This window comes from Chanodichthys erythropterus, chromosome 1 (assembly GCF_024489055.1).
Source record: "Chanodichthys erythropterus isolate Z2021 chromosome 1, ASM2448905v1, whole genome shotgun sequence".
Lineage (NCBI taxonomy): Eukaryota > Metazoa > Chordata > Actinopteri > Cypriniformes > Xenocyprididae > Chanodichthys > Chanodichthys erythropterus.
Genome location: NC_090221.1, coordinates 15,961,119 through 15,986,514, shown reverse-complemented (window position 1 = coordinate 15,986,514; position 25,396 = coordinate 15,961,119).

The window sequence follows — 25,396 nt, the reverse complement described above, 5'->3', positions numbered from 1 at the left end:
GACCTGCTGCCCAGCTGGCAGAGGTGGTGCTCATGCCAAAACGGTGTGCAAGGGAGGGGGTGCCCCTAACAGGGAAAGACAGTACGGGACCTTGCCTGTCACAATATGTGCTAGATCAGAATCCTGCTCTCTTTTGGAGTGAAACTCAAATCCGTGAATTGGGACTCCCGAAATAGCTGTTCTGGACTCCATTACTGGCCCTGAAAGAGACAATATATGCAGGGACAAGTGAAAAATGTTTGCTAGTGTCTTTAAACATGCTTAATATAATATTAAAAAAATCATCTGGTCTTCAGCAGGTCTTAACATTAGGTAAATAAAACCTCAGATGAACAACAACACCTGATCTATCTATCCAGTAGTACAAAAAAGAATATGTGGTAGAAGCTGAAGCCCCTTATCCCTTATGCATGCCTGCATTTCCCTGAGTGGAAGGGTCGATGATCTTGGGAGCATTGTGGGTCAGATGGAACATCGGACATTAGGACAGACATGTGATACTTGATCTGCTCTTGGCAAAGGGTTAATGTGAATTTCTAAAGATCAGCCTTTAGATCACTACACCAGACTCACTGCAATTTACAGGGGTAAACTCACACCCCTGGAATGCAGAAGGCAAAAAGAGGAAGGAGGAACAGCATGAGCTCAAAGGAAGAGAGGTGGGGGTTCCTCTATATAAACACACTAATCATTAGAGTATAAAATACAAGTAATCATCACAGCCATTTCTGTGCGAATAAATATTTTGGATGAATGATTCTCTGCAGTGCACTACCCAAGCTTTTGCTCTCTGAGCAAGTGCCGCTGTGGGCTTGCGGCTACTGGGTGAACAACAGAATTATGCTAAAACGAGTCCACTCTCTGTATAATATGGCTTAAAGCACTGTATATCACCACATTTCAGAATTCCATAGATGGGAGAGTGGTTTAGCATAATGTTCTCTCGCTCGTGTTATCAAAAATATTGGCATTAGCATCGGGAAGGTGTGCGGACTTTAATTGTGTAATTCTCTTATTGCTGTGCTGGTGTCTGCGTTTTTAAAAGACTGTGAGTCTTCTGGGTCCATGCTGACAGAGTCTCCAGGGTTTTGTTCCCATTACTTCAGGGATGCGTTGAAAAACGGCAAAATTGCTCTGGAATGAGCTGTGATTGAACGCAGCACAAATGCTCCAATCCCGTCGAGGCGCTATGCGGGGGAACATGTCCCCCTGTTTGTCTGGCTGGCGTTTAGGGAAAAGTCCCCGGGGGCCACGTGCACCTGCAGCGTTCCTGCCACCAATCCTTCAGTCCTTGGCACCAAAAAAAGCACGATGTGACAAAAACAAGAGGAAGGAAGAAAAAAATAGAAGGGAAACGGTGCTCTTGGAGTACAAAACTTTTTTCTTTTGCACACATTTTCTCTTTGTTTCTCAGTGTTTTGGAGGTGCTTTTCAAAGAGAATACAGCTGGGAGGAGGAGGGGGGATTGATGTTCTTTCTGGGCGTTTTTTTTTCTCTCGGCTGTAGGGTGTTGGAGTCAGAAGTTTACCTGGAAAGTGCTGAGGCAAGACTACCCACACCTCCATCCGCCCTGGCCTTTCATTCCTGCACCCACGCACACGCTGCGCATCTGCGAACACACGCCATCGGATCTCAACGCACGGTCTATCGGCCAACAGGGGTCAACACCTCCAAGTAAACAAGACGCAATCTTTGGCTAACAGGACTCAGTCTCAACTTTCATTTCTGATGGCAAGCTCACTGTGAAGGATAAAAGAACAAAATACCAACTGATAAAATGAAGAAAAAGCTTTGTAAATAACTGTAGAGGGGTGTGTGAGAAGAATGGAGAAGAACAACACAGGAGGATGTCTGTAGGTCAATCATCCAATTAGTCCCAGAACTTCACAAAGTCATGATCATTTCACAACCACTAGGTTTTTTTAGTGTTTGTGTGCTTTCGTTCTCAGAGAAATTAACTCATTTTGACCTTGCTTGAAACAAACTACATACAAGTAAAGTATTTGCTTATATATATATATATATATATATATATATATATATATATATATATATATATATATATATATATATATATATAATGGTTTATACTTAGAATACAGTTTTAATCTGTGAACATTTTACACACCATATGTAAGTAATAGGGTACGAGAAGCTGTGCTGTATCGTGAATAAGTCATGGTTGTCATTGATACCCCTTCAGCCGTGACTTATTCATGATACAGCACTAACCTCGAGTACCTCATTGCTTTTATAAAACAGTTACCACACAATACAAAATATTGAAGACAAAAATATGCATTAATGCAACTTTCATGAAGTAAACTTTAACTAAAAGCCTTCCTTCCTCCTGAAAACATACAGGTGCTGGTCATATAATTAGAATATCATCAAAAAGTTGATTTATTTCACTAATTCCATTCAAAAAGTGAAACTTGTATATTATATTAATTCATTACACAGAGACTGATATATTTCAAATGTTTATTTCTTTTCATTTTGATGATTATAACTAAGGAAAATTCCAAATTCAGTATCTCAGAAAATTAGAATATTGTGAAAAGGTTCAATATTGAAGACACCTGGTGCCACACTCTAATCAGCTAATTAACTCAAAACCTTTAAATGGTCCCTCAGTCTAGTTCTGTAGGCTACACAATCATGGGGAAGACTGCTGACTTGACAGTTGTCCAAAAGACGACCATTGACACCTTGCACAAGGAGGGCAAGACACAAAAGGTCACTGCAAAAGACACAGAGCTCTGTGTCTAAGCATATTAAAAGAGAGGTGAAGGGAAGGAAAAGATGTGGCAGAAAAAAGTATACAAGCAATATGGATAACCGCACCCTGGAGAGGATTGTGAAACAAAACCCATTCAAAAAATGTGGGGGAGATTCACAAAGAGTGGACTGCAGCTGGAGTCAGTGCTTCAAGAACCACTACGCACAGACATATGCAAGACATGGGTTTCAGCTGTCGCATTCCTTGTGTCAAGCCACTCTTGAACAACAGACAGCATCAGAAGCGTCTCGCCTGGGCTAAAGACAAAAAGGACAGGACATCTGCTGAGTGGTCCAAAGTTATGTTTTCTGATGAAAGTAAATTTTGCATTTCCTTTGGAAATCAGGGTCCCAGAGTCTGGAGGAAGAAAGGATAGGCACACAATCCACGTTGCTTGAGGTCCAGTGTAAAGTTTCCACAGTCAGTGATGGTTTGGGGTGCCATGTCATCTGCTGGTGTTGGTCCACTGTGTTTTCTGAGGTCCAAGGTCAACGCAGCCGTATACCAGGAAGTTTTAGAGCACTTCATGCTTCCTGCTGCTGACCAACTTTATGGAGATGCAGATTTCATTTTCCAACAGGACTTGGCACCTGCACACAGTGCCAACGCTACCAATACCTGGTTTAAGGACCATGGTATCCCTGTTCTTAATTGACCAGCAAACTCGCCTGACCTTAACCCCATAGAAAACATTTTGAAGAGGAAGATGCGATATGCCAGACCCAACAATACAGAAGAGCTGAAGGCCACTATCAGAGCAACCTGGGCTCTCATAACACCTGAGCAGTGCCACAGGCTGATCGACTCCATGCCACGCCGCATTGCTGCAGTAATTCAGACAAAAGAAGCCCCAACTAAGTATTGAGTGCTGTACATGCTTATACTTTTCATGTTCATACTTTTCAGTTGGCCAAGATTTCTAAAAATCCTTTCTTTGTATTGGTCTTAAGTAATATTCTAATTTTCTGAGATACTGAATTTGTGATTTTCCTTAGTTGTCAGTTATAATCATCAAAATTAAAAGAAATAAACATTTGAAATACATCGGTCTGTGTGTAATGAATGAATATAATATACAAGTTTCACTTTTTGAATGGAATTAGTGAAATAAATCAACTTTTTGGTGACATGCTAATTATATGACCAGCACCTGTAGTCCCTGACCGTGAACAGCAACAGAAGTTACATTATAACGCCATTAGATGGAGGCAAAGACTGTCTTTATGAGTGAGTCAGTCAGTGAAGACTTTTACATTGAAAGTCTGAATTGTTGTGAATACGGAACAAGACACAACTGACAAATGCTTTGACTAGTGCTGTCAGTCACAGGAAAACTGTTAAAATGACAAGATAATACATCTGACATTTAAACAGATTTTTTATTTTGAACATAGGACTGACCTGAAATAAAGTGCTAAATCTGAATGCAGGTAAGAAACTTGATCTCTTTCTCACAATACTCTTCTACATAATACAGTAAGCTTCAATTAACAATATCAGTTGATAACAAACAGTTTACGTTGCTAAGAATGGTTGCTAAGGGTGTTATCTTGAATAAAACACAGCTGTTGACCAATCAGAATCAAGGACAAGAACTAACCGTTTTATAAATACACCATATTTACTGGTATACATTTCCAACAGTCTGTTATATTTGGATTTTGTTATTTATCTCTAAATTTGTTACATTTTCCAAATGCTTTTCAGCTAGAGGATTTTCTGAAACTTTGCATCAAAAGAGTTTGAAAATATCTATGCGACCCTGAGGGGTCATCTCTGGAGCGTCTGCATGCATTGACATTTAACAAGAGATTTTCTCAAATGAGATGCAAAGTACTTATGTTTGAATTTAAAACCTCTTTGCTCTATAAACTTGATTCTAGCTAAAAGTTTACATAATGTTTGACTTCTGGGTCAAAGGTGACCAAAAGTACTCACTCTATATTACAGTGTGCCACAGTTGGTTCAGAAGCACTTGAAATGCTGTTGGAGTTGGATGAGTTTAAGCCTGGCAGCAACAAACCGCCACATTCTGTTTATTCTTTAAGCACACGATTTATATCATAAAATCAGCAATTTTGGAGTCTGTTATGAGTCTCTAGACAGGTGGGGTTGGGAACAACTTGTGATAGTAATTCCTGCAGATTTGCTGTTGGACACATTAGAAATTCTCCACATTGCAGCTGTTATCCAGAGTTGTTTTATCAAGCCTTGTGAGTCATTTGCGAAGGCACACAAGTCTCAAGTACTAATTAACATGCCTCATCCCAACCCCTGTATTTACTTACTAAACCTAGATATCCCCCACTGATATGGATTGTAAACAAACATCCATATTTTTGGCAGAGTCTGTGTAGTAATTTCAAGCTTGACATATTTGAAATTAGTTCTGCTGCCACAGATCAGTGTCTGCATTACACAGTGTCATTTCCTCTCCACTTTTATTTATGCGGTTGTCATTTATTTGCTGTAAACAAGATTGCTTTTATCCACTAAAGGAACCCAAGGAGTGACCTCTAATGTCTATAATGTAATTCCCTTTTTAACATGTTGTGAAGTGTTATTTGTTAGTTTAGGCATTTTGAGTACAGAAACAAAACTGAAAATGCTAATTGGTGTCCAATTAGTTTTAATCAATGCAAGTATAATTATGGTAGACTATCAGCAGCGAGAACAGTGATCATTACACAGACAATTTTGCCCTTTTTCTGTGTCATCAAAATCAATAAACAAGGCTTCTATCTATCTATCTATCTATCTATCTATCTATCTATCTATCTATCTATCTATCTATCTATCTATCTATCTATCTATCTATCTATCTATCTATCTATCTATCTATCTATCTATCTATCTATCTATCTATCTATCTATCTATCTATCTATCTATCTATCTATCTATCTATCTATCTATCTATCTATCTATCTATCTATCTAGGCATCCTGATTGCTACTGAAGACCAAATACATTCAAATGTAGGAATTGATTTGACATTTAAAGGCATTGTAACTGAAAAAATACACATCAAGTTCCTTAGAGAAGAAAATGGTTACATTAGGCTTTCTAAATTCTAAAGGCAAACATTGTCACAGCAGTCATGATGCAATTGCACTGCAACGGCGTTACATGTGCAATTATATGTAACCAAGAGCAATTAGAAGTAGAGAGTTATAATAATCTGCCTGTATGTTTAGCTTGTTAAAGGTTTGTCCTGTGATATTAGATTAGTTTTCATATGCAGGGTTGGTTTGGATGTGTGTGCGCATGACGCGCTGTTTTTGCGCTCCCTCTGTCACCTCACTATGTGCTTTTTTGGATGGACAGACAGAAGGGTGAGGAGGTGCAGAGTTGCACAGATGGAATGCCAGGCTTGAGTTGCAGTCCTGAAATTGGAGGGTGTGATGGGTGGAGACGGGGGTTGGAGGGGGGTCGGTGGTTTGTGACAGACTCATGGCTGGTGGCTGTGGACACAGTGCTTGTACACTTTTGGCAGTGTGATCTGGATGGTCTCAAAGGCAGAAAAAAAAAAAAAAAAACACAAATGAAAACAATAAACAATAAACCGGTCTAGGCAGAGCTGTAGCAGAAAGAGCAAATACAGAACAATTCCCAGGAAAGAGGCATAAAGTGGAATAGTACCCTTTATAGCTAGAAGGGATTTTTCTTCTTGCAATTGTATTGACTAATATAACATTCAAAGTATTATTTGTGTCTCACAGAAGAAAGAAAATCATAAGAGATTGGAATTACATGATAGTTTATAAGTATACTTTTTTGTTAATTCATGTTTGTTCATAAGTCATACCTACCATATTAACTAGTTGTATCAAGAACAACCACAATAAACTAACAATGTTTTGGCAACATTTTTTTCTCTAGGTTAATGTTAATGATAATTTGTAAGTATACTTCATAAATCATGTTTGTTCATAATACATAAAACTATTGTTAATTTATACATCTTGTAAATTAAAGTTAAGTTGTGTAAGTGAATTTATACAACTATAATGTATATTTAGGAATTACTATTAAAGGGGCTAAATCCAGAATTCAGAAACCCTTTTTATTAGTGAATGCGATTCTGAATGTGATTGAAAGTTCTTTTTTGTTCTTTGCTTTAGAATTAAACAGAAGTTGGAAATACCTTTGCAGCAATATACTGTTATGACACCATCCACGCTGCTGAGAATGATGTTTAGATGAATATGTAAATATTTGCTGCGCACTTTTAAGTTTCGTTACAAGCTGTTCACACATTGGAAAGTAATTAATACATACAAATTCTTACATATAGCCCCTTTAACCTAGATTAATAAATGCTGTATTAGTATTGTTCATTGTTAGTGAGGATATCTAATGCATAAGTTAACAAATTGGACCTCATTGTAAAGTGTTTACAAAAGTGTGGAAGATGGGAAAGCATTGGTTTTGAGTGAGAAAAATGGAGAAACAGGAAAAATCCCAAAGTGACAAAGTGCGAAGCTACAGGCAGAAGGTTGGAAAAGGCTAAGCGACAAATCTGTCCATAGCATTTTGTCCCACTAGTGGCGTTACATCAGCCTTAAGCCTCAGCCAAGTGCCACAGATGCCCCACTCCCAGCATGCAGTTCATCACGGCGGCACACAGCATGTGTGGGATTCAGGCAGTAGAGCCTAACGTAATAATCAACAAATGCCTCAGCCAATCAGACATGCTTGGTCATTCTACAGCATTATTTAAAGGGTTAGTTCACCCAAAAATGAAAATAATGTAATTTATTATTCATCCTCATTTCATTCTATACCTGTAAGACCTTCGTTCATCTTCAGAACACAAATTAAGATATTTTGATGAAATCCGATGGTTCAATGAGGCCTGCATTCACAGCAATGGTACTTCATCTCTCAAGATCCATAAAGGTACTAAAAACATATTTAAAACAGTTCATGTGAGTACAGTGGTTCAACTTTAATATTATAAAGCGACGAGAATATATTTTGTGCGCCAAAAATACAAAATAAAGATTTTTTAACAATATCTATTTCAGAACACTGCTTCGGAGCTTTACAAATCAAATCAGTAGTTCGGATCACCAAAGTCAGGTGATTTCAGCAGTTTGGCAGTTTTATACGTGATCCGAATCACTGATTCAATTCGTAAAGCTCTGAAAATAGATATTGTTAAGTCGTTATTTTTTATTTTTTTTTGGTGCACAAAAAATATTCTCGTTGCTTTAAAATATTAAAGTTGAACCACTGTACTCACATGAACTGTTTTAAATATGTTTTTAGTACCTTTATGGATCTTGAGAGAGGAAGTACCATTGCTGTGAATGCAAGCCTCACTGAGCCATCGGATTTCATCAAAATATCTTAATTTGTGTTCTGAAGATGAACGAAGGTCTTACAGGTGTAGAACGACATGAGGTTGAGTAATAAATGACATTATTTTCATTTTTGGGTGAACTAACCCTTTAAGAACTGTTTATTTGACCACTACAAAATGATTGTTAATTTAGGCATACTCTATGTAGTGTCCAGAGTGTTTACATAAAAAAAGTGTTTACATAAAAATGAGAGAGAGGATGACATACCAAACATACTTCAGCTTTCCACAAACTACAATATTACACTTGCTAAGACTGCTGCTGTTCCGCTCTTGACAAACAACTGATGGCAGATATGAGAGTCTTATTGATTCGGCCTCGGTTTATTTACTCTGATATGAGAGTTTTATTGATTAACCTCTAAAATGAAGCCACTCGAAAGGCTAGACTTTTCCTCAGCGGATTGCCCTTCAGTATTTCACATACGTTTACATACTGACACCATTACAGATGATTGGAAATTTCTTTTGATGGCCTGATTGCAATTTTAATAAGAAAGAACAAGTTTGCTTTTTGAGTCATAAACCTGTTTGCTTCTTCAGGGCAGGATCTCCGCAGACACGTGAGAGGTCGCCCAAGTCTCTCACGAAGCGTTTTCGATTGACAGAGATCGCGTTATTGCCTTTCCATGCAGTCAGTCAGGGGGACCAGGGGTTGGAGGTCAAGAGGAGAAGACTAGGCTCCTCAGAAGGTCTTAAACAATCACATGCTCACTCAAGCATATACGCTTGGGCGGTAAGTGAAAGACAGAAGCCTTGAGGATTGGGTTTCCAAAAGGAAATTGATTTGAAGGTTTTCCAGGTATGGGTGCATTTACTAATCAGCCTTGCAGGTAAACAGCGGGAGAGATTGACAGCCTTTAGCCAGAAAAATATAATCGACGTGGCTTAAAGGCTCAGGCGTCTCAGACATAACAATTTGCAGAGTGCAATGGTGTAAATCACAATTAAATCGGCAGGTGTGGAGGGCCTGTGACTCTTGACGTTAGGGAGCCAGGCTCTCACCACGAATATATTGATGGGATTTTGTGGACGGGGGCTTTGCTGTGGGATAGCAGTCGTCTGTTTCCCCTGGCAACCGTTTGACTTACACAAGAGAAGCTACCAAACTTTGGCATTCGAAAAAAAAAGTGGCTGATCACATGTCTCTGGGCTAGCATGCAGCATTCAAGGGCTTTCTGGAATCAGAGAGGTGTACGCCGTGGTTTAATCTCCCATCAGAGGTCGCGATTGACTGCGGCTTCTCAATGACTACAAAGGCTGAAGAGTGGAAATGGAAATGGATTTGCACCATAAATGGAGCATCAACTGAAACTGATTAAGGATTGCAGCATTGTGTATTCAGATGTTTTAAGATGCACCTGGCCGGCTGTTGGTCCAGATGTCCGTGGCAAACCTGTGAAAATCCTTGCCATTGTTTTATCCAACACCTGCACGGATGAGTTGCTGAGAGACAGAGTCCTCATAACGATCTTGGCAGAACAATTACACAATAAAACCTGTTTCCTGTTTCTCTGCTGAACAAGATTCATTAGGAAAAAAGTTTTTGTTTAATATCAAATGAACAAAAGCCGATGAAGTCAGGCAAATTATATTTATTTTTTCTTCAATCATCTCACAGACAGATTTAAAATTCCATTACCCTCGCATTGTCTCCCTGGGTAAGAGATGCAGTAGTTTTGATTGAAAGTTGACCATGGGTTGTGGTCTACTAATAGGCTTTGAAGTGCTGCTATGGGTAATTGTGTTCCCTATAAATAAATGACAGCTAAGTATGCATAATTGAATCCACCAACACTTTCAACCCTCTGAATATTTTATTATGGGATCTGAACAAAGTGTGGGGGAGAAGGGGGGTGAGGGCACCACATTCAGATTTTGACTGACACCTTTCCTATTCATCTATTATACCGCCTCTTCTGGTTATAGTAAGGTACCCATCTCGCACCAGAATACCAAGTCAGATCTTCTGTCAATTGCTATAATCTTCATTGGTAATCAGGGATGATAAGGCTGATATGAAGACCTACTGGGGGCTCATTAAATTAAGATAAAAACAAGTTAAATCTTCATATCAAATGTGAGGGGCCTGTCATCTCTGACGCCTGACAGTTGCGTTTTTTATCTGCATATTAAACGCTGGTGCAATCAGTTCAGGCGACCCTGTGCAAGGGAATTAGAGACAAGGTTTTTACTTAACCACACTTCGTTAGATATTTCATTTGAAGGGGACACCATTTAAACAATTTTACGGAGCTTGAATGAGATATTCATTCATTCATTCATTCATTCATTCATTCATTTATTTATTTATTTATTTATATAATTGTATTCTCAGGAGTCAGGCCTGCAAGTGCAAACAGTATTCACATAAATAAAGAATAACACTGTAATTTAATTAATTTTTAATTTATTTAAATAGCAAATTTTAATCAAAGCGAACTAATTACAAGATGTGCTAATTAATTATTCAAACTAATCACAGCTACATATCAGTATTTAATATATAATGTAGATCATTTAAAGGGTTAGTTCACCCAAAAATTTGAATTCTGTCATTAAGTACTCACCCTCATGTCATTCCACACCCGTAAGACCTTTATTAATCTTCAGAACACAAATTAAGATATTTTTATGAAATCCAAGAGGTATAGGATTCGTCCATACACAGCAATTTAACCACCACTTTCAAGGACCAGAAAGGTACTAAAGACATGACTGCAGTGGTTCAACCTTAATGTCCCTGTAAAGACAATTCTGAGAATTGTTTCTAAACACATTATAAATGTTACAAATGTATTGCTGAAACACATTACAAAGACTGTGAACTCTGTATACTGCTTATTTTTTGGGAACACGGGGACACCGTGATGCAACCGCAAAGGGAACTTTCACTTTCACGATCAAAGGGATCAAAGGCTTTCAATAAGATTTGAGGGACAAGTTTACAGTTTATGTCAAGTTTAGATTTACAACTATGGTTAGGTGGGTTAAGGCTAGGTATCATTTCCCTCTGACTTTAGAATTTAGGTAGAATAATTATCAACATATTTTGTTGATCCTGAAACAACATTCTGGATTGAAAATTTAATCTCAACCCTATGCCTAGAAACATGTCCTGACCATCATTTAAGACATTTCAATATTGTGGTAAATCATTGAATAGACAAAAAGTGGCTTTAGAAGTCAATATATTATATGTTGTATTTCCATATTATTGAACATACAGTAAGCCTTCACTGACCTACATTGTACATCAAATTGCATTGGTCTATGCAGTTTTGGCCACTTTCTCATGTCCCACCATTTTTATAAGTTAAAAAAAAAAACAATTTACACCTAGTTCAAATATCATAGTGGCAGTTTGTGTAAATAGTATATTTTCTATTTACACTTTTTAAACAGTAACAGTATTTAAACAGTATCTACTATATTTTACAGTCAGTGCAAATAGCATACCTTCTCTTATGCATTTGTTTAATATATATAATTAATAAATAAAGGCAATTCAGACATTTGTTTCTAAACACATTGTAATGGTGCATTCACACCAGACGTGAACAAAGAGTTAAGCGCAAATGATTTACATGTTAAGTCAATGCAAAGACGCAATAGACATCCTGCGGCGTGATTCACTCGAATTGTGCAGGTTGAAAAATCTGAACTTTGGCGAATATTCGTGCCGCATTAACCAATCAGGAGCTTGCTCTAGTAGTGACGTGATTACGATGTAGCGAGCGGAGGCAGAAATCCAGAACAACAATGGAGGACAAAATCATTGTCGCTGTATGTGGATACCCGGAGCTGTACGATACATCTTCGTACTTTTATAGAAACAGGAATGAAAAGGATCTTTCTTGGAAGAAAGAGAGTGAGGAGGTCGGACAATCTGGTAAATTGTAAAAAAACGCTCTTTACTCAATTTGAGCTATATATATATATATACATATTGAGACTACAAGCTAGCTAAAGTAGTACTGAATTGTGGAGTTAAACAGTTAACCGTTAAAACAGTTTGTAACACAGTTCATAAGTATGGGAAGAAGGAGGCGGGAACCAATGAACATTCAACAAAGCTTTAATTCAAAATAAACAGATACAAAACGAAAGTAATGCCGGCAGACCCTCGCGGACGTCTGCCGGCCACACAAACATAATAAAACATAAAATAATATCCAGGCCTGGTCCTCTCTCGTCCTTCACTGTCGTCGCTCCTCCTTTTATGCTCCCGGAGCTCCTCCGTAAGAGACTCAAGGCCTCGCGCCGTTACCTCATGGCTCTCGCCCGCCCTGCTCATCACATACCCCCATCGCCCCTCGCAGGCCGGGGGGTACTCCAGGCCGGGGGGTCTCGGCAGCTGCAGCACCTGGGGGTAAGGACAGACGAGACGAGAAAAAGGAGACGGAAGCAAGGGGAGCGACAGGACGAGAGAGGGGAGAGAGGAAAAAAGTGCCATGTGGTGCCATGCGATGGCACTGGACGCTCGGTGGACGGCCCGATCCTCGACCGCCTCCTGGCGGCTGGCGATGGCTCCTCCGGTTGAGGGCAGCTGGCAGCGAGTCCGCCGTCCCCTGCTCCTCCCCTTCATGGCGGACGGTAGCAGGCTCTGGCCTACGGCGGACGATGGCACCCCACTGCTCCCTCCAGGACGACAGCCACCCCACCTCAACCCAGGAGCACGGCATCCGGGTCTCCGTCCCACCTTTCACCAGGCTCCAGTACCACCACCTCGGGCAGCCTCTCGCGGTCTTCACACTCCCGCGCTGCCCGAACTCCGCAGCACTGCGATCCCCCTCACCAGCGAGGACTCTCCGACTGCATGTCCCTCCTTCCTCCCGGGTTTCGGCACCAATGTAACACATATGCTCCCGGAGCTCCTCCATGAGAGACTCAAGGAACGCCTCGCAGGTGATGTTCGTTATCACGGGCCTCGCACCGTTCCCTCATGGCTCTCGTCACACAGTTTTTCACCATTTTTGTGTTTAGGATTTTTTGGGCGGGCCTGAAATCATGGCTCAATGATGCACTGAAGCCACTGAGTATGGCCTCTCCCCTAACACTGTAATAACTAGAATGCATTATGCCAAGTTCACAGTGCACGATTTTAGGCCCAATTTTCACTCGCTGACAGATTTTGTGAAATCACCGACAAATGCCTGAAATCAAAGGCAAATCGGTGCTGTCACCGATGCAATGTGCACACAGCAGCGACTGAATACTACCCCAGATAGTCGTGCAGTGTGAAAAGAACAGTGATCTGACGACTTTGAAAAACGTGCAGTGTGAACTCGTCATCAGCATTAGTGGTTCGCCCGCTCAATCGCAAGTTTGTCATTACTGTTAGTTACTACAGCCTACAGTTTGCTAGCTAGCTATGCCTTTGTCACATAAATGCATATTAACTTGCGATAATTTACAAAACAGCTCAGTCTCCTTATTCCAATTTTCTAAAAACAATGATATCAAGAAGATGTGGATTAATTTTGTGAAGAGCCACCTTGATGGTGAGCTGAGGATCACTACCAACACCTGCCTCTGCAGTGAACATTTTACACCGGATAGTTTTATAAACTTTCATCTGAGATAACTGGGATTCACTGATAATCTGCTGTTACTGGTGAATGGGCCCAAACCAATTATATCTTGCCCCGGCCTTCATCCTCCTGTCCTGCCAACATCTGGTGCCATTGTCGGCAGTACGTGGCTACCAATGAGTGCAAGTTGCCTTGTGTGTGTTTTCAGTGCAGACATCCCCCCAGCGTTTGAGGGGTCGATATCTGTTTTTTTATCATTCAAGTTTTTTTTATCATTCAAATTTGGCTGGGTGGTTAATAACACATTTCTCGGTTGTTGTGACAAACTCAGAACACATATTTTAATATTGCTTTACACAGACTTTAACTAAATAAACACATTAAATTGACATCATCATCAGGATGGAATTTTTTGAACATTTTGCCATATTTTGTCATTGCTTTTTTTTTTTTCATTGCTTGTTTTCATTATGTAATTTCTCACCATGATGACCTCAGTGCTGTACTACAGTGACCTCCTGCCACGAATCAAAATTATAGTAATTAATGAAAAAGTGTATTATTTATTTATTTATAGACTGATACAGTCCACTGATACAGGAGATATATATTTTTAGACATTTAAAATCTCCAATTTCTCACTTTGACACTTCTCCATTTGGCAAAGGGTCCCTCTCCTCCTTTTTATTCACCTAACAAAACAGTGTTAAGATGGCTGTTATTTCTGTATGCGAGCAGCACGCTGCTTTGATTTATCCATCTCTAGTCTCATGGATAAAGAGCTGAGGTCTGACACCTCCCCTCTGTCTGCTCTCCTCAGTAATGAGCCGGCACTCTTTGTTCAGAAAGAGCACGAGAGAGAGTGGGAGAGGGGTCAAAAAAGTGGAGGAGAGATCAGACCTGAATACAGAGAGAGAAAGGAAGAGACTCTGATGCCATACTGATGCAATGTGTATTTATGAGCAAAAGAGAAAGACATTGATAAAGACAGCACAGCAGAGTGTTTGAAGTTATCTCCCAGTGGTTCAAGTAGGGGAGGCATGATCAGCTATTGAATTAAATAATAAAAACCAGGTTCACAGTTGAGTCATTTTTGCCACAGAAGTATAATATGCCTTTGAGTTACAAGCTAACCACAATTTCTGTCCTTTGAGCTTTATATATAAAGGTATCTGTGAACAATCCATTGCTCTTTGTCAGAGGAAGTGATGAAAGTGTTAGTTTGGGAAGACAGCTATTATTTACTTTATCTGTCTTCTTGGTGTAATCTGTGCTTAGATTGCTGTTTGTATTGGCTTATTGCTATAAGTTAAGGTAAATGTGCTACTTTTGAATCAACATTTTAGCTCTGACTTGGTGTTTTTTAAACTTTATTTCTTTTCAGAGTTTTTTTTTTTTTTTTCTACTATTAATTGCAAATAGCCCATCTTGTTACAATAACTGTCATTCCTCAGACAAATTACATTAGTCCTAGTACAATTAGCATGTTTAGCATTGGCTATTAGTGTATACATTGTTCAGGTGAACAACATTACTTTACCTAATTTTTTACAATTTTGTTGTCTTTCAGAGCATGGAAACAAACCTTTTTTAAATCAGCAAGTTCCTCTGACTTTTTCCACATTCAAAATTTACAATTTTAAGGACAATCTGACACTTTTCAACAAGAGAAATAACACTATGGAAATGTTCTCTGTGATTTTCCAGCTGAGTGACTTCAATGACGATTAAGAGCTGATGTTTTTTGGAAGGGGGTGATCATGTTCTGTGCAAGCTGTTGACAGGTGATGTATTTTGAGGAAGATTATGTCCTCTGGCACATGGATAATCTTGTATTAGAGGTGATTAAACTCACAGGGGTCCTCTTTCTCCTCCTCGCAGGTGCCCCTGTCATGCCTGATGGGTTTCTGTACAAAATGCGCAAGCCAGCAGGTCTCGGCTGTCGGTCCATTTCGCCGGCACAAAACCAGGCAGGGAGGTGGTCCTTTCTCTAGGCATATGAGCGTAAATGACATTACCAGAATGTGATGATAGCCCACAGTCACTAATATATTTGGGAGTCTGTTTCTGGTTTCGGGTTAAATATGTTGTCTTATTTACATTTTCTCACTTCACACTCGGGTTCTTCGATTTATTTTCAGTGCCTTGATCAGTCATTCACAGATTTGAAAGCAGCGGTTGATTTTGTGACATACTGTGAGGCCTGTAGAAAAGTGGCAAATGATCTTGTAGACAAGCAGCAAATATTTTATCTAAAAGAAAAACAAGGATGTGACTCTCGACTCTCTAAATTTCTTAACTTATCAGGAGAAAAAAACATGGCAGGATTCTCAAGGACTTTTCAGGTCACCATTTAGAGTTAATGTAAACGGAAAACATTTTTAGCCCTCGATGAGACCAGAAGCATATGACCTCGTGGAAATTAAGTCCGAGCTGTCAGAAATATTCCTAGGAAATGACCTGTGATTTCAGATGTCCACTTGACCTTTGCCTTTTAGCTGTTCAAGCACCATGTGTGCAGCTGGCGTGTTTGACTCTTTTATTTATTTTCAGACTTCGTTTCGCATGCATGCTGTTACCTGATTGCTATTGTCTAAAAGGTGCTCACTGAATTCCATATTATCTGATTGCTTAACCACTCTTCCCATAATACACTTGTACGCATTCACAGGAACTTTCCAGGAGTGTAACCTTTCGGAGTTGTGAAAGGCACCTCTGCAGCCTGTGACAAAATAAATAATCAAATAGATAAAATATTTAAATCAGGACAGATGGAATTTGTTTCTCTTCTTTTTTTTCCTTGCTTGTTTTTCCTCCTTTCTTCCTCATAGCTCCCCCTTTTTGATCTATTTGTTATGCATGTGGGAGGTTGAGTCTGTTGGCATGAAGACAAAAGTACCAGAAGTTTCCATTTTAATATGCCACAAATAAAGGGCATCACAAGTGCCCACATGGGCACTCAGTATGAATAGAACAAGAAATTTTTAGCATGTTATTGTAGTAGAGAGATGCTTAATCTCCTGTTTATATGAAGAGACCTTTACAGCTGACAAACCAGTGTCAATCATAAAAAGGCAGGTGTTATATGTTTTTGTATATGTGGTGAGTTTTTGTCTGTAATTGTACATATATCCTGGGGATGTTTTTTTAATCGGTTTGCTACAACTTTCAGCTCTGAGAAATCTATCTGAAAAAATCCTTTCTTCTTTTTATGTACTAAATAAACAGTACTATTGAATTATGGCTTTGACAGAAAACAAGATGATGAAGCTCTGAACATTTTGCTAACGTCTTAATGCAGTGTAATTTCATACAAAGTGTTACTCATTCCAATCTTCTGTGTATTGTGTAGGTGGTGTAACTTAGTGGTAAAATGTGAGTTTTTCTTTTAGTCCATGTCTGTTAGCTTTGATGTCATTTATATGTCAGTTAACTCCTTAAAAGTGATGAATGACCTTTTTAAATGAACAGTTTTCAGCTGTCTTTCTGCTCCTGGGAAACAGAGCAAACATACTGATAACTCATGTTGCACTAATGGAGTGTTCATTTTTAAATGTTTTTTTTAGTCATCAATTTACAGAGCCCCAAAAGGGAAATGGTGATGGAAAGAATATAAGATAAGATGAAAATATATATTTCAGCTTTTCTAACCACTCCTGTTCGAAACGCCCGCTCTAAGCTGGACTCAAACCCAGGTCTGCCGGCATGGAAGTCGGGTGTTCTAACAAGGAGGCTAAAGAGCACCTCTTGAGATCAGAGGAGTGAGGTGTACAAGCACAGCTCTTACCGGTCTATGTCTGTTACACTTTTGCGTTCTCTTGCAAAACTTTTGCTTTCCTACGAGAAACTTTGCATTAGTTCGCAAAACCTTTGGATTCCCTCGCAGAACTTTTGCGTTCCCCTGAGAAACTTTGCATCATTTTATGCAGTTGTAAGTTGTTATATTATGGTTATATTGTGTATATTTGATTAATCGCATATGTATTGGATGTATTTAACCTTGTAGCAAATTGCTTAACTTTACTTTGTTCATTCACTGTTCAGTTTACGCACCTCAAGAGGGTTACTATTTACTATTATTAAATTCACATTCTTTCTCGATCTTTATTCTTTCTAGATCTTTATTCTTTAACTATTACATTGTTAATATCTTGCAGTATTATTTTTTCTTGCCATATTTGCTTCTACTGTAATAAATAGGTTGCATATTTTTCAGCTCATCTTCGTTATCATGTTTATTCACAGAGAAGAGCCACTTGATACCCTGCTGTCTTTATGTCAGAATATGTCAGAATGGAAAAGAAAACTATGCTTATGAAGACATTTCATAAAGAGGTAAGGCAATAACCAAAGGTTTCAAACTGGCTTGGTGTATTCCTTTAGCTATCATCATTGTGTCCTTGAGCAAAAGGCTTTTCTTCAGATTGCTCCAGGGGGCTGTTTCTGTTACTTAATATGACAATGTCATGGAAGGTAATCCCACCAGATACCAAATAAAGAATACAGAGGCTGTATTCATTGTGTCCAGTATATTCTTCAGGATAAACATCTCACATATAAAGCAAAGGACTGTTGGTCAAGGGCAAAACTACTTTTTCCAATCAAGAACCAAGTGCACTTTATTGTAATCTCTCTTTTCGTTTTAAAGGACCACAGTACGTTCTTTTATTCAAGCTATATTAATAAGGAACATTCTCTTTAAAGAGCTTCAATGCCCTGCATGCATAAGTTATAATTCTCGGGAATAGGATAACAACAGAGAAAAAAGAAGAAGCTGTGGGTCGTGCTCCAGGCTTGCTAACGGAAATACTAATCTCAATCTCCTAGGTCCTCTGTCATGGACACTGAATTATTACTTGTAGTTCTGCAGCCGTGAGTCTAGAATGAAGTCTGGACACAATGCAATATCACCTTGGGATAGAGTAGAGTTGAAGTTCCCTATTTCTGAAAGTAGCAAATCCCACATCACGCATAGCACCAGTCTTTAATATCCATATCTTGAGCATACTCCTCTAGTGAGAAGATCTTTATAGGTTTTAATATGTCTTACCCTTTGAGGCAAAGAAGACTATTTTGGAGAGAAATTGGCAATAAAAAAGATGCATCTGTGTCGGTGTGCTGTGCAGTATGAGATTTGCATGAGGTCGCCTCAGTGAAAAAGGTTTGACGATGTGATTTTCTCGAATGAAATGAAAGACTTGTATTCAAATCAGTCTGTCTTCTCACCTTCAGGCAAGGGCTTGTCCCAGTTTGCTTGTGCCTTGATTCCAGGCAGATCATCTGGAAATTGAGGCTATTTAATTATTAGCTTATTGAAACCTGAGTCCGACGCCAGCGCAAATGGAAATTCTCCACTTCTTTCTGCATGACAGACCTCTGTTCGGGCTAATAATATATGCTCACATAAATATGCATGATCACATTCTGATTGGACAATTAGCCTCTTTCAATCAGGGGAAATGCCAAGTAATGATTTTGATATGTGCAAGTGATTCTGAAACCAGAGCCAGAGCGTCCACTGAGATTGCTCTCTCTCCTCGTGCAAAGAGTCAAGCTGTGCAGTCCATTACAAACACTGTTAAACTCAACAAAAGGAAATATATTCATGAGAAACCAAATAATGAAGCAAAATATCAAAAAAAAAAAAAAAAAAAAAGATTTGCAGGCGCAATCATGTTCCCAGGATAATGACGGGCAATACACCTCATTATGACATCTTAGATATCTGTGATTTCTGCTCCCTCTGCCTAAACTCTGCTCCCTCTCATTTCCGTTCCTGTCTTTTAATCCTATCTCTCCATTTTCTGCAAATGGGCCGAACTAATAGACTTTTGGGGCCATAACTCTGTCTCACTCTTCAGTGCCACTGATGATAATCTTGTTCTACACGGAATTTATTGCACATCTGGTTGCGAAAACACCCAATTAGAGCCCTTCTCTTCTGCATGCAGTCAAATGAGAGAGCGCACTGAACCAAAACACAACATATGGCGTGTATGTATGTGTGTGTGTGTTTCTATCTGTTTATCAATGGTACACACAGACACCAGCTGTCTTTCAAGCTTAAACTTGATCAAGCAGACGTAGTTTCTTCTCAATGCTCAACAGAGCTCTCTCTCTCTCTCTCTCTATATATATATATATATATATATATACACACACACACACACACACACACGTTTACTTAGCTATCTAAATGGGGACATTCCATATACGTAATACGTTTTTATACTGTACAAACTGTATTCTATCCCCCTAACCCTACCCCTAAACCTACACATCACAGAAAACATTCTTAAAAAACATTTTTAAAAAACCTTTAATTTATTTTTAAACAACTGTTACAAATGAGGACATCTCTAAAGGGAGTTTTTTGGAGATTTTGTCAGGTTTTGGTCACTTCTGGGTACAAATATATCCCCAAAATATAGTTAAGTAGGTACACTCAAATAGATATACACACTCAGCTTAATTGGAAAAATAGAATTAAACATCTTGACCTGTAAAGATTTCATTGAATTAATTACCCTGTTTCTGATTAATTATTAATTCTGTTAACTAATTAATTTAAATATAATACAATTTAGTAAATCATTTTTAAAATTATATATGAAAGCTGCAGTCTGTAAGTTTTGCCTCTTTGTTGCCATCTCTGTTTGAAACCTGCAATTGCAGTTATTTAAGGAATTATCTTTGTTGTGCATTGGCACGGCTCGTCAGCGTGGATGAATCTAATGTTTGCTGTCAGTCACCACATCGGTGTGGATACTGTACTTCAGAATCACAGATTCTACGTCTTTGAAGTATGACCAAAATGAAAATTTTAACCAGAAAATGTCATCTGATCAAATAAGTAACATGTCTGCCACTTTTGTTCTGACCAACTGAGAAAAAAAGCATTACAATAAATCGCGCTGTCAGTGGTGATTAAATCTAACGATCGCTTAGCTCGGATCACGTCAAACCTTACTGATTATTATTAATTAAATATACAATTAACAATTATTGTTAATATTAACAATATCAGCATTGTGTGACTATGTGTATTTATTATGTATTAGCGTTACCTGTAGATTTCAATTTCTGTAGCCACTCCGCAGTCCGAAGTCTTTGACTACGGGTGAACTGGGTGAATTGTCACTGATGACTGTCATTTGGACATTTCTGGATTACAACCCACCATCAAAATGATAAGTTTAATTATTGCAGCTGCTGTTAGAAAAGGCTATAAATGATCCGCTACCAGCAGTATCCTCACATGACATATAGCCTACTAGCTGTGACTCCTTCTTTATGTAAACAGACATGACATAATGATGCAAAGACGAATGGCGGCATGCTCGAATTTCCAACGGAAACCTATCAGTACCACACCATTAGAAAACATTATTACAAGCTTACCTTTGTGAATCAGCCTAAGGTAAGGAGATAGTTTTGAACACCGGCTAGTTATACTTGCTCAAACATTTGTTTGGGATACTTTTTAACCCAAAAGTTATGGACTGCAAGTCATTCATAGTTGTGTTATTTTAGCCTAATTTATATTTCTACTCTAATAATTTATTTCTAATAATAATTTTCTACTCCTACCCTTAGATATTAGATCAAACTTTAGATTAAAGTCTGAGCTCTTAATATTTGGTAATAGCAAACCAGACATCATGTACAGTTGCAAGAAAAAAAAAAAAAAAAAAGTATGTGAACATAATTTTCACAAAATTAAGGAGATAATACAAAAAAAACATGTTATTTTTTTTTTATTTATTTAGTACTAAGATATTTTACATAAAAGATGTTTACATATAAATCCACAAGACAAAAAAAAAATAGCTGAATTTATTCAAATAACCCCATTCATAAGTATGTGAATGTTATGCGTGCAGCTGAAGAGATGAGGCGAATATGGAAATCCACAGTAATATAGGCTTTACTTAGAACAAGGAGCAGAACAACAACGTTACACACAGTAGACAAACAATATAAGACAAGGAGTGCAGGGAGTGAGTCCAACGTTTCTTTAGACATAAGTGTCATTTTTTTGTCATTAGTATTAATAAGTTACAGTTCATTTTCTGAGAACTATCAGATTGGACTTTGTTCAGAGGGAGATGAGAGATCACGCATCATGTTAGTTTTCTTTATTTCACAAAAAGCACAACATTGTGTTTTTACTCTGAGTGTACACAAATAAAAGACATTCTATAGTTTCAATTGATATATTACTTATGTCTCTATGACAAGAAATGACGGAGTATTTTAAGTCTGTTTTGCTGCAATGTGAAAAAAATCCTGCAAAACGCGCCGGCGCGTTTTCAGACCTCAGGGAATTAAAGGGAGTGTTGACGAGGACAAACAGGTGCTGGGAATCCAGGGAGAAGGAGGGAAGACTGAAGAGGGAAGTGCAGGCAGGTGTGGAGAACAGGAGGATGCTGGGAACTGGAGTCTGGGGAGGCATGAATGTAACATTACCTCCCCCTCCGTGGAAGGCACGTCCACGCGCCTCAGATGAATACCACAGGGAGGGGGGTGGGCGCCCTGGAGACCTACAGGTAGGTGCGGGGGGGGGGGTGCAGACGGGTGCGAAGATCTCCAGCGTGAGTCTATGATCTTGGGCCATCATGACAGGAGCTGTGGGCGGCCATGGCTCGAAAGGCTTGTGGAGAGGAGTGGGCTCGCCAGTAGAAGTGGCGAGATCTGCTGGAGCGGGCTCGGCGGCGGCAGGAGCGGCGGCAGCTGGAGCAGGCTCGGAGAATTCTGGAGCTGACATCTTGGCAGCTGGAGCATGCTCTGCGAAGACTGGAGCGGGCTTTGCGAGGGCTGGAACAGGCTTGACGAAGCAGGGAGCGGGCTCGGCGAAGCATGGAGCGGGTATGTGGAAGGCTGGAGCAAGGTCGAGGGGACTGGGAGCTGGTTCAGCCCAAAAGTCTATATACCAGTCCTCCTTATCCAGAGAGGACTCAAGAGACTGGGGCTGAAAGAAGGCAGAAAACTCAGAAGTCTTGGGTTGTTTGGTGGCCCTTTTCTTCTTTCTTTGCTGTTTCAGCCCAGCGGGGGATATTTCATTGCTCATCCGGGGTTTTGGGTCCGGCAGGATACCAGGGGAATGCTCACTGGAGGGGTAGGCGGAGGAAAATGGAGATCTGTTATTCTGTTATGTGTGCAGCTGAAGAGATGAGGCAAATACGGAAATCCACAATAATATAGGCTTTACTTTAGGCTTTAACAAGTAGCAGAACAACAGCGTTACACACAGTAGACAAACAATATAACAGACAAGGAGTGCAGGGAGTGAGTCCAACTTAAAGGGAGTGTTGACGAGGACAAACTGGTGCTGGGAATCCGGAAAGATGGTGGGAAGAGTGATGAGGGAAGTGCAGGTAGGTGTGGCGAACAGGAGGATGCTGGGAACTGGAGTCCGGGAAGGCGTGAATGTAACTGATTCTATACTGTGTGTGGTTACCTGGATGATCTACGACTGTTTGTTTGTTTTGTGATGGTTCTTCATGAGTCTCTTGCTTGTTCTGAACAGTTCAACTGAGCTCTGTTCTTCAGAAAAATCCCCCAGGTCCTGCAGATTCTTCAGTTTTCCACCATCTTTTGCATATTTGAACCCCTTACAGCAGTGACTGAATGATTTTGAGATCTGTCTTTTCACACTGAGGACAACTGAGGGACTCAAACACAACTATTAAAAAAGGTTCAAACATTCACTGATGCTCCAGAAGGAAACATGATGCAATAAGAGTCGGGGGGTGAAAACTTTTGAACAGGATGATGATGTCCAAATTTTTCTTATTTTGTTTAAATATACATTTTTTTTCATTTACTACTGCCCTTCGGAAGCAACAGAAGATACTTCCTTGTTTCCCGGAAGACAAAGTAAATAAAATTCACCTTGATCTTCAAATTACAAATGTTTTCACTCCCCGTCTATTAATGCATCATGTTTCCTTCTAGAGCATCAGTGAATGTTTGAACCTTTTTTAATAGTTGTGTTTGAGTCCCTCAATTGTCCTCAGTGTGAAAAGACGGATCTCAAAATCATTCAGTCACTGCTGTAAAGGGTTCAAATAATCAAAAGATGGTGGAAAACTGAAGAATCTGCAGGACATGGCGAATTTTTCTGAAGAACAGAGCTCAGTTGAACTGTTCAGAACAAGCAAGAGACTCATGAAGAACAATCACAAAACAAACAAACAGTCGTAGATCATCCAGGTAACCACACACAGTATTGAGAATCAATGGTTCACATACTTATTAATGGTGTTATTTTAATAAATTCAGCTATTTTTTTGTCTTGTGGATTATATGTAAATGTCTTTTATGTAAAATATCTTACTCAGGAGAGTGCTAAATAAAAAAAATAACATGCTTTTTGTATTATCTCCTTTATTTTGTTAAAATTCACATTTTCACAGATTCTGCAAGTGGTTCACATACTTTTTCTTGCAACTGTATATTATACAAGCTTATATAGTATGCTTAATGAAATGTATTTCACATGCACATGTGAATAGGCGGTTACAGTCTGTCTTTGCATTCATTTCCACTACCCACCGGATTGTGCAATCCTGGACTGAGACAATGGCTCATTATCATTCACAGTAGAGAGAGCCATTTCATCTCCAAATCTAAATGGTGATCAACCTGTCAATTACCACACACCTCTCAGACTGTGTGCATATGTTTAGAAAAGACAAACCGGAACATTTAAAACAGATGGAGTGGAAACATATGGAGGGAGAGCTACCATTAGTCATTATATGAACATAAGAATGAGCTGTACGTACTTCCATTTTTTTTTTTTTTTTTTTTTTTTTACTTAAATACATTCAAGGTGTGCAGCTGTTTCTGTCATATGGCCATTCCAAATTTAATCTGATCTGCTCAGCTATAGTGTTGCGCACTTCTAACATGAGCGATTTGCAAGGATGAGATCAGATTTCACAACTGAAAACATAAATTTTATATATATATATATATATATATATATATATATATATATATATATATATATATATATATATATATATAAATATGCAGTAGTACAACAATGTTGATTTGGATGAGACATATGGTGTATGTCTCTTTATTTACAATTTACCAGGAGGACTGTCTTCTATATAAGGAAGAGAAAGAAAGAAAAAAAAACACATTTACAAAGTTAACATGGTCTGTGTTACATGTTTTTTAATTATTATTGACCCCATAACCATGACTGTGATGATGATGTGAAAACGTTTTCTTTATTTTGGCCTCTAAAAAAATTATTTATTTGTAAGAAAACTACTATGTGTGCAAGCTCGATTTATTATTGAACTTGAAATGATGTAGAATCTTAAATCTTAAGTCACAGACTTTCTACATATTTTCTTAGAATTTCTCAAGTTTGCTTGGATTGCATTAAACTCTATCATATTAATACAATATTTGACAGAGTTTTGTATATGTAACAGAAGCACATGTAGTTTTGAGACTCCGCTGTGTTTTTGTGAATGGCAGGCTGTTCCCCAAGAGCATTTCACATTGAAGAAAGGGGAGCTAACAGAGACACCTCTCCATTCCCAAAGTCCCTTGTTCCCCCTGTCCCAGTCCTGTTTAGTGTTCAGACAGAGGCCTGCAGGGTATCATGTCAGGATTACGCATTTCTGATGTTAATCAGGGGCCTGCAGGAGGGATTCTCAATACACGTGTTCATAGGCACACAGAATGGT